The following is an 11,003-nucleotide window of genomic DNA, read 5'->3' on the forward strand; positions in this document are numbered from 1 at the left end:
TTATGGCTGCTTCATGATTCTGTAATGCATTTTCATGACGCGAAAAAATAGGTTGGAAATGCTCACAAATTTGTGTTATTACGTCATTACAGACTTTTTGACATTTCGATTCGATTTTATGTAACTCAGTAGTTAAATCTTCACGTGTTTGTTCAAGTGTGGTGTCTAACTTTTGAGGATTTTGTTCCATTTCTTGCATTAATTGTAATAACAATGCACTGGTGTCTGAAACATGTTCCTCAGTGCTTTTCGGCAGTGAATTTGCACCGGCAACATTCACATTTTGACAAGTGGAAAATGTGTCTTGACTCATTTGAGAAAACGGTGGGAACCCAAAACCTGAGTCTACAGTATTTGCAATATTGTGTTCTGTCATTCCCGAATCCTGAGGCGAGCTGTTGCCGACCGATCGATCGATAATGCTTCCCTCTTCACTAATTGTTTCACTGTCCACGCCATTGTTTGCCACCCGCTCCATTTCCCTATGCACAATTACCAAATTACTACTTTGAACATTAGTTAATTCATTACTCTGCGGCGCTAACACACTGCTTTCGTCTTCACTGTCATTTCTCAGTTTACTTTGGAGCCTAGTGTTACGTTTTTCACACGCCATTATTGTCACAGTATTTCACACGACAACACAGAAAAACACAATTTGAAGAGCAAAAATAGGGGAACACATTAACATAGCACTGAAAATAATATCTAGTTAATTGCAGCTGCGAAATACTTGGTGCAAATCTACATGCGTGCCACACCTGTTTTACTGTACAACAATGAAAGACTGCAACTACAAAGGAAATTCTCTCTACAATTACGCGCTAGCAATAAAGAAAATCTATACTAATTACACAAACTACAAGAAAAAAATCAGAAGATTCCAGTGAGGTATCCTGGCAGGGTCGACATATGAAACGTCCCCTTTCAATAATCGTACAAGACTGTGCTTAAACTGCCGCACAATATTTTTAGCGCAACGCAATCTGACTTTCAATAATCTCTACAAGAGAATGGCCCTGACTAACATTAACCTGTACTTTTCACAAATCACTTACCTCACAAAAATCTTGGTTACTCCCACTACTGCAATACAGCTAGCGCCACTACTGCCAGCTAAATAAAATATTCAAACTATGGAAGGCACTAACTACTGATAGGGATAGTTAGCAAATGAAAGATATTAATAGAGAACAAACAATGTATTTACCTTAATACTCATAATACATGTAGCAGTTCATGACAAATTTCAAAACTCCGCCATCTGTCTCCCCACATCCACCACTGCTGGCGGCTCACCTCCAACTGCGCAACGCTACGCGCTGTTCACAGCCAGCTGCCTAACACTACAATGGCGAGTATTACAACAATGCAAAGCAGCCACAGACTGCACACAGCACAGCCAGTGATTTTCATACAGAGGTGGCGTTACCAATAAAAAAACCTAAACAGCCTACTTACACACTATGTATTCAATTGAGAAGTATTTCAGCCTGTCTCAAGAGGTTGATTAATTTGTAATATTGCTTTAATGCCACTGGAGGCAGATTTACAAACGAAGCGATTGTTCAAAGAGCATCGAGCATTATGTTAATTGAATGAGAAAGAATCGCTTTCAGAATATAGTTTTTTTGTTTGGGTTATCGTTTATCGAGTTTACATTTGACCAAACCCTTTCTCTTGAATTATATGTAGTTGTAGTAAGCAGCAGCAGCCGCAGTAACAGCAGGAGCCACCATACAGAACATGCATTGCACTCAGCTTGAATAATAGGTTTTTATTAATCTTTTTGTTAAATAATGGAATGCAGCAGATCAAGCAGTGGCAGCAGACAGACCAAGTAAGTTATTTGTTGCGCACAGGACCAATAAAAAAATAAATAAAGTTTAGGCGATCTCTGTAATAGTAAACTTAACAAGAGTACAAGCACGAGATTTTGAATAGAAAACACGAGATAAGAGATAAAGAGCTCGCAACTTTCACGTATTAAAACGGACCGTTTAGCAATTGCGGAAAAGGTCGATATCGTGTTGATGTATGGCTATAGTGATCAAAATGCCCAACGGGCGTGTGCTATGTATGCTGCTCGGTATCCTGGACGAGGTCATCCAAGTGTCCGGAGCGTTCGCCGGATAGTTACGTTATTTAAGGAAACAGGAAGTGTTCAGCCACATGTGAAACGTCAACCACGACCTGCAACAGATGATGATGCCCCAGTAGGTGTCTTAGCTGCTGTCACGGCTAATCCGCACATCAGTAGCAGAGAAAATGCGCGAGGATCGGGAATCGCAAAAACGTTAGTGTTGAGAATGCTACATCAACATCGATTGAAACCCATACCATATTTCTGAGCACCAGGAATTGCATGGCGACGACTTTGAATGTCATGTACAGTTCTGCCACTGGGCACAAGAGAAATTATGGGACGATGACAGATTTTTCGCACGCGTTCTATTTAGCGACGAAGCGTCATTCAACAGCGGTAATGTAAACCGGCATAGTATGCACTATTGGGCAACGAAACATCCACGATGGCTGCGACGAGTGGAACATCAGCGACCTTAGAGGGTTAATGTATGTTGCGGCATTATGGGAGGAAGGATAATTGGCCCCCATTTTATCGATGTCAGTCTAAATGGTGCAGTGTATGCTGATTTCCTACGTAATGTTCTACCGATGTTACTACAAGATGTTTCACTGCGTGAGAGAATGGTGATGCACTTCCAACAAGATGGATGTCCCGCACATAGCTCGAGTGCGGTTGAAGCGGTGTTGAATAGCATATTTCATGACAGGTGGATTGGTCGTCGAAGCACCAAAACATGGCCCACACGTTCACCTGATCTGACGTCACCGGATTTCTTTCTGTGGGGAACGTTTAAGGATATCTGCTATCGTGATCCACCGACAACGCGTCAGCGCATTGTCACTGCATGTGCGAACATTACGGAAGTTCTAATGGCTCTGAGCACTATGGGACTTAACTTCTAAGGTCATCAGTCCCCTAGAACTTAGAACTACTTAAACCTAACTAACCTAAGGACATCACACACATCCATGCCCGAGGCAGGATTCGAACCTGCGACCGTAACGGTCGCACGGTTCCAGACTGACATTACGGAAGGTGAACTACTCGCTGTTGAGAGGAGTGTCGTTACACGTATTGCCAAATGCATTGAGGTTGACGGACATAATTTTGAGCATTTATTCCATTAATGTGGTACTTACAGGTAATCACGCTGTAACACCATGCGTTCTCAGAAATGATAAGTTCACAGAGGTACATGTATCACATTGGAACAACCGAAATAAAATGTCCAAACGTACCTACGTTCTGTATTTTAATTTATGAAACCTACCTGTTACCAACTGTTCTTCTAAAATTGTGAGCCATATGTTTGTGGCTATTACAGCGCCATCTTTCACAAAGCGAAAAAAGTGGTCCAACTAAAACATTCGTAATTTTTTACGTACTACACGAATATGTAATAAAAATGCGGGTTCCTATTTTAAAAAACGCAGTTGATATCCGTTTGATCTATGGCTGCGCCATCTAGCGGGCCACCCATAGCGCCATCTGGTTTCCCCCTTCAAGCAAGACAACGTTCGTTCTTTGTAGTTTTTTCGTTTGACGCTTATTTCGTGAGATATTTGGCCTGGTCACGATCAATGGACAACCCTGTATAATAATGTTACGGAGGCATTGATCTTTATCAAAGAACGAGGTATGAGAATAATATATGACGCTCACCCGCGATCATCTTGTAGACATCTGTTTAAGGAGTTGGGCATTCACACTACTGCTTTACAGTATATTTATTCCCTCATGAAGTTTGTTGTAAATAATCCACTACAGTTCAAAAGGAACGTTGAAATACATAATTACAATACTAGAAGAAAAAATGGCATTCATGACTCAACATGAAGATTGTCTTTAGCACAGAAAGGGGTGCACAACACTGCAACAAAAATTTTTGACCACTGACCCAGTGATACAAAATGTCTAACAGACAGAAAGGTAAAATTTGAAAATAAAGTGAAAAAGTTTGTCCTTGACAACTCGTTCTATTCCGTAGAAGAATTTCTATGTTTGTAATGTGTAAAAGGTGGTGGCTAGGAACTGCTAACTCAGTCTGTATATCTTGTTTTCATTTCGGAAAGAAAACTTGGTGATGATTAGAGAACAAATAGATGTACAAATTAATTTGCCATGTGAATGTAAAATGACTAGTTCCACATCATGACGATTTATCGTGCCAAATGATCCATGGAACATGAAAATACCTAACTAAGAGAGGTCCTCTCTCGGCCCCAGGTTTGTAGAACATGATTCGGAATTTCGAACTAACGGTTGTTTGGGTATTGTTCTGAAACACCCCGATGTCCAATTGCATTACAAATCGTTGAAGCATTTACTGTTGGCAAAGCGGAGAACCGTGTACGGAAAGTGCGATCTTCAAGCAGTACACGGGGAGTGAAATTCCGTGGTCCACCGTTCATAACGTGCTGTTCTAGGCTGTCGTGCATGCGAATGGTCGTCACACTGAGCAACGTAACGAAAGTGGGATATAACCGTTGTATCCAGTTAAGAAATGTTAATTTCTCACGTGGAAGTTAAAATGTCTTTCTCTCTTTCAATGATTTATTCGTTATTTTTCTTCCGCATGCCCTTCAAAATGTTTCCATTACTCGTTCTTCACGGAGGCCCTCTCAAGTAGGGGAAGTTTAATTATAACCACCTTCTACATTGTGCCTTTAGATACACTGTGGTCCAAAGAACATTCCACGCCCGGGTTCCCGGGTTCGATTCCCGGCGGGGTCAGGGATTTCCTCTGCCTCGTGATGGCTGGGTGTTGTGTGCTGTCCTTAGGTTAGTTAGGTTTAAGTAGTTCTAAGTTCTAGGGGACTTATGACCACAGCAGTTGAGTCCCATAGTGCTCAGAGCCATTTTGTCAAAGAACATCCCCACTGAGTTTATCGGAATATTTTCTCGTTTAACTTCACTTTACTCATTTGCTTTCCCTCGATGTTGGCATTTTTGTAATCCTATATCAGTAAAAAACATTTATCAAGTGATTTAAAATAATATTTTTGTGAAGAGAATTTTATTTCCCTGATTTCAAAATATATACAGTAAGCGCAACACCACTAGAAACTTGTTGATAGGCTGCTAAATATTTATTCAGTTCCAAACAAGTTGATAAGATTACTGTGCCAACAATTAACCATTACGCCACTAGATTCCATGACATTATTGACTTGTGACACCTTTTGCCTACTAACAGTTGAGGAAGTGAGAAAAAACCTTTATCTTTTCGTCCGGAGTGAAAACAAGACACCGTTAGAAATTGATATAATAAACGTTCATTGTTTAGCACCGTGGTGTTGGCCCTAAAAAACGGAGGCACGAATATGGAAATTGTAAGGAATGAATTCGTTGACCAAAATCAGGGCTAAATATTTTTAATAGGAGAGAGAAATAATGGAGGACACAGACTGCGACACACACGTGCTCGTAAGAAGAACGTAAGTCGCTGAGTATGCAGATGAATACGAGTATAAACGTTGCCAGGTGGGAAAAGAGAAATAAACTCCCGGCATATTGTTTCCGAAAAATTTTAAGAAGAGTGCTTCGCATCAGACAGTGCTTAAACGATTCTCAGATATGAATATTAAAAGGAAAGGCTCTGAAGAACAAGAAACATATCGCATAAGGGATTCAGTACGTGAACTCGTATAGAGACTGGACTGTGGATGACTGGGGCAGGGCAATTTTCTCTGTTGAAAACAAGTTTAACGTGTATGGTAGTGATCCCGTCTTGACACTCTGAATGGCGAAAGGAGAAAAATTGAGCAATGGGTGTTTATTAAAACATTACAATTCTCTGAAAATGTTTTGGTGTGGGATGTATGTTTTTCCACAGGGTTTGTGAGGATAAAAATATGTCCAGATACAGTCAGTGGTATGGCGTATTACAAAATCGTTGGGAAGGAAGTAATGAACACAGCTAGGTATCATTTGAGGGGTGCAAACCTCCGTCCATTTATTTTTAAACATACCAATTGTAGCTTCCGCGATCTAGGATTGTACATAACCAAACCTCCGCCGTGTCTCAAACTTGGGCCGTAAACCCGGCCATAATTTGGAAATAGTGTGAAAAATGGCTTCCTTCCTTTGTTCCACAGCTCAAGATTTATGGCTTTCGTAGCATTTTTTACTGTTAAGGACATTTGCATCACTGATGAATGGTTTTGGAAAGCCACATCATCCTGCAGCAGCTTGCTCATGTAGCTCACTTCATGTTGTTTTGGTGCTGACAGGGTTCGCGAGTGCTTTTAATATAATATAACGAACGATTGGTGGTAAGAAACAGCTTGTAGAGCTCTTAAGGGTGTTGCACGGAAGGTTTTGTTGAGATATAATTATTAAGAAAAAATTAGAGAGGTTGAAGTTAGCCAGTCAGGCAGTTGCACGCGAAATTTCGGGAGGCCTGACAGATACAATTAATGTCAATTGTTGTCATAGCGTAGATGATAGCGCAAGAGACTGCTCAGCCTTTGGCTCTGGTTCGATCTTTACTACCGTCTCAGGTCCAATTTTTGTATCGCCGTCGTCATCGGTTCCGTTTTAGGAAAACAAATAAAGAATAAGTTTGGCGACACCATCTCTGGCGCTCCGCTTCAATTTTCATGAGCTTCGGCCTGACTGGTTAACTTCAACGCTAATTAACTCGGAAACGGCACAAAGTATGGATTTTTTTCTTAACAATTGTTTCGCAATACAGCCAACCCCGCAATACCCTTAGAAGGTTTTCAAATTGTTTCTGACCACCTTCTATAGTTCTTTCAGAACTTGTCTCTCCTCCCTCCTTCCTTCTGTACAAACTGTATGACAGTGCTACAGCTCCAATTGCAAGTATGCTTTTGTTTGCCTAATAATTTTGACAAATAGTTTACTAGACTATCGGATGAAAACTACTAAACATTAGTTTTGACAGCCAATTTAATAAATCCATTGAATATGATCAGTAGGAAACCAAACCATGTTGATTACTGACTCCGAGATTTGGTAGCACTTATGCCTGGACTGAGAATGATGTGGACACGACTGTTCTGTTGTTTACGTCCATTTACGTGACGTGCGAAACTCTTTAGACCCTGCGAATTGTGCAGTGTGTGGCACTATTGCCTAGGTTGGTTTAGCAGACGTAGGTTTGCTATACTTCGGAGCTGCTTGTGTATATCTTTCTCCGGTGGCAGGAGTGTTGACATCATGGGCAGAACACGGAAAAGTTGAGGCGGTCGCTTGTTTGCGCGGAAAGAGCTGTTCCGCAAGCCTTTAGAAATTTAGTGTACTGACCTACCGTACACACTTAGTGATTGGAAGCCTACGGTAGTGTGGAGTCTGGAAACAGTGCAGCCAGAGATTACGGTTATGACTATAGTGTTTCCGCTGAAGTCTTAAGCATGGAATAATCCCTTGTAGACCTCTGATTGAAACAAGTATTATGTGGGCTGATCCGCATTTCTCTAGACTGTGCGCCTACAGAGTGATACGAACTGCCTTTACGGATTTGATCCTACATTCTGTCTTCTGGTTCTATAAAGCGTTAACCCTCATATGATGGACAGTTGTAGAATTACCTTTAGTGTCTCTGAATCGGACGGACATTTTGATGATATCCTACAACTGTAGGATAATTCTTACATAACTGCAGCCTTGAAGAACGGTGCATGTCTCATATACAGTCGGCTTGCTCAACTTGCACAGACTTCACTATACTCCCCGGCTGCGTCAATAATTTCTAGTTTATTGTTGTTAACTTGCAGTTGTTCAGGGCAAACTGTGACCTTCCCTTATATAGGTATTCATAGGTAGATGAGACTCCAGTACCAGCCTATGTGACGGCACTAATTTGACTGGAAAGCTAAAGGATGCATAGTTCCAGATTATTGTCTTTATGCTAATTATTCTCATTAATTGGTTGATATGCATTTATATTTATTTATTGCACGCAAAATGAATACTGATGCATTCAGTTCCGTTGATGATCTGACCTTTACACACCAGTTTGTTTTTAGTGCTGTAATACAGAAAAAGATGCTCAATTTAAACTAAACAGGTTATTAACATTCTTGTTAGGTCTTAGATTTTGGAGGAATGCTATGTATGAATGTAACTGCTGGCGTGAATTCGCTGCAGCAATTTGTTGTTTAGTGCTATAATATTGGACATAGTAACAATTTCAATTAACTGTCTTCTACAAAAAAATGGTTCAAATGGCTCTGAGCACTATGGGACTTAACTTCCGAGGTCATCAGTCCCCTAGAACTTAGAACTACTTAAACCTAACTAACCTAAGGACATCACACACATCCATGCCCGAGGCAGGATTCGATCCTGTGACTGTAGCGGTCACGCGATTACAGATTGTAGTTCCTAGAACCGCTCGGCCACCTCGGCCGGCTGTCTTTCACTTCGTCATCCTTTCTTTTGGGGCTAATATTTACTTGAATTTAAGAAGAGTAGCTTTTTAATAACTATTTTTTTCGCTGTTACCCTTACGTTTGGGATTAATATTTTCATGAGCTTAAGGAGTGTAATTCATTGCAAATCGAATTAATTTTCTGTGTTATCAATAAATGAATATTGTTATAGTGATAACCAGTCGATTGTACACTTTTGTTTCTCCTTTGAGTCAGGTTATCACAACACACTAGACACCCAGCTGGAACGAATGTGCGAAACAATGATGTGGTACACGGTGATGAATCCCAGACATCAGCTATACGATTGGAGACATGCTTAGCTACTTCTGTTCTGAGACCTTACTGCTTGGAAATCCATTTCCTTTTACTACATTTCTATTTAGAGACAATAAACTGCAGGTGCTCAGGAAACAGTTATAGGTTAGCGGAGATGGGAAGCAGCCTAAAATCAAATGGGTTGTCATAGGATTGTCACAAATGCGTTGAAGAATTGAAGATCAAATGGAATTACGAGAACATGCAGAAAAGTAGTTCCTCCGAATTTTACGTAAAAATCGTTAAAACATTTTACATGACAAACGTTATTAATATTCTATCTCTTTATTCTTCATGTGTTCATATATATTTCTCAACATAGTCTCCTTCATGACGAACAGCATATTAATGTAAAAGTAGGTGCAGATGGAAACTCACTGAGTACTGTAGGAACAGGAAAAGTACCAGAATACAAAATACGTAAAATGAAATTATCTTATGGCGTTGTTGGCCGGGAGAGCCCGTGTGGGTTACAAAATATATGTACACAGAATATCCGAACAAATATTTGAGTGAATACTTTCTAGTAAAGCATAGTAAAGCAAACTTAGTACATCGTTTTAGTGGAGATCATCGTCGAAGGCGAACGTAGCCTCTGGGTTACCTCTGGGAAGTGTGATATGGCCACTGTTTTTCGTGGGGTACACTACTTGATAGAAAAGGTGAAGCACCCAAGAAACGTGGTCGAATTTTAATGTAACTTTGTTCAAGTAAACACTCTCAGTGGGTATTTAAATGATTAGAGTTGTAATTCACGTTGACATGTCCCCAACAGTGCATTAATCATGTTTGTGTGTAGTGTTGCATTAAGCCTGGCGGGATAAATTAGGGCCGTGAACAGCATCCGATGTTCTTTTATCGTCCTGAAGCCGTGTTCTCATCTGAGACAGCGTTAACAAGAACTGACAGAGTCTGAACGGGGCCTCACTGTGGATGACCGGTTCGTCGGCTGGCCCAGCGGCAGAATATTCAGATTTTTAGGGCTTAGGGTCGACTACGTACGAGCACCAGAACCTAGTATTACTGCATTGTTTACAAAGCATATCGTAACACCTTCACGTCTGCATCTACATCCACATCCACTCTTCGCGAACCACTCTGAAACGCATGACAGAGGGTACGTCTCTCTGTACTAGCTGTTAGGACTTTTTACCGTACCATTCACGGTTGGAGATCGGAAAGAATGTTTAAATGTCTCTCTGCGTGCTGTAATTAATTTCATCTTGCCCTCGCGATTGCTATAGATGCTTTATGCTACGTATAGCTAATTCTTGAAACTTTGTTAATAGATTTTCTCGGGCAACTTTCCGTCTACCTTCAAGAGCCTACCAGTGTAGTTCTTTCAACACCTCTGTGACACCCTCACGCATTTCAAACAGACTTGTGACTATTCATGCTGCTATTGTTAGTATATGTTCAATATCGCATGAGGGCCCTATTTAAATATAAACTGTGAACAATTCGGAATGAGAATTAATGAAAAAATGTGATGATAAGTAAAAGAGAAGTGAAAACAACTATAAAGTTGGAACAGGTCATGTAGAACAAGTTAGTACTTTCAGATAAATGGGAAGCATAATTATGGATGAAATGAGAAGTAATAAGGAGGTGAAAACACGTATAGCAATTACCAAGAAGGTATTTAGTATGAAGAAGAGGCTTTTATGTTGGCGCATGCACAGGAACCTAAGGAAGACAGTGGCGAAATGCTTTGTATGCAGCGTGCCATTGAACGGAGATGACACATGGACACTGAGCAAGAGGAAGACAGAAGAACATAAGCTTTTGAGATGCGGATTTGGAGGAGGACGGAAGGAAGAAAACAGGTAGAGAAAGTGAGAAATGAGGAGGTGCTGAGAAGAGCATGAAAAGAGAGAGAAATTTCAAATGTAATCACGAAAAGGCAACACAATATTCTTAAAAATTGGATGAGAAGAAATTAGTTACTGATGGATGCTATGGATGGAACGGTGTATGGCAAGAGAAGGAGAGTACGCAGAAGATACTGGATATTGATAGGATGAGGGCAGGAACCAATTATGAGAAAACGAAGAGGGTAGCAAATGACATGTGTGCATAGAGAGCAATACGTGAAGACCTGCCCAGGGTAGAACATTAGAACATTGATGATGATGATGATGAGTTCTATTTGGTACAGGTCCCAGTCACTTCAGCAATTTTCTAGGATCGACGTACGA

This window comes from Schistocerca nitens, chromosome 6 (assembly GCF_023898315.1).
Source record: "Schistocerca nitens isolate TAMUIC-IGC-003100 chromosome 6, iqSchNite1.1, whole genome shotgun sequence".
Taxonomy (NCBI): domain Eukaryota; kingdom Metazoa; phylum Arthropoda; class Insecta; order Orthoptera; family Acrididae; genus Schistocerca; species Schistocerca nitens.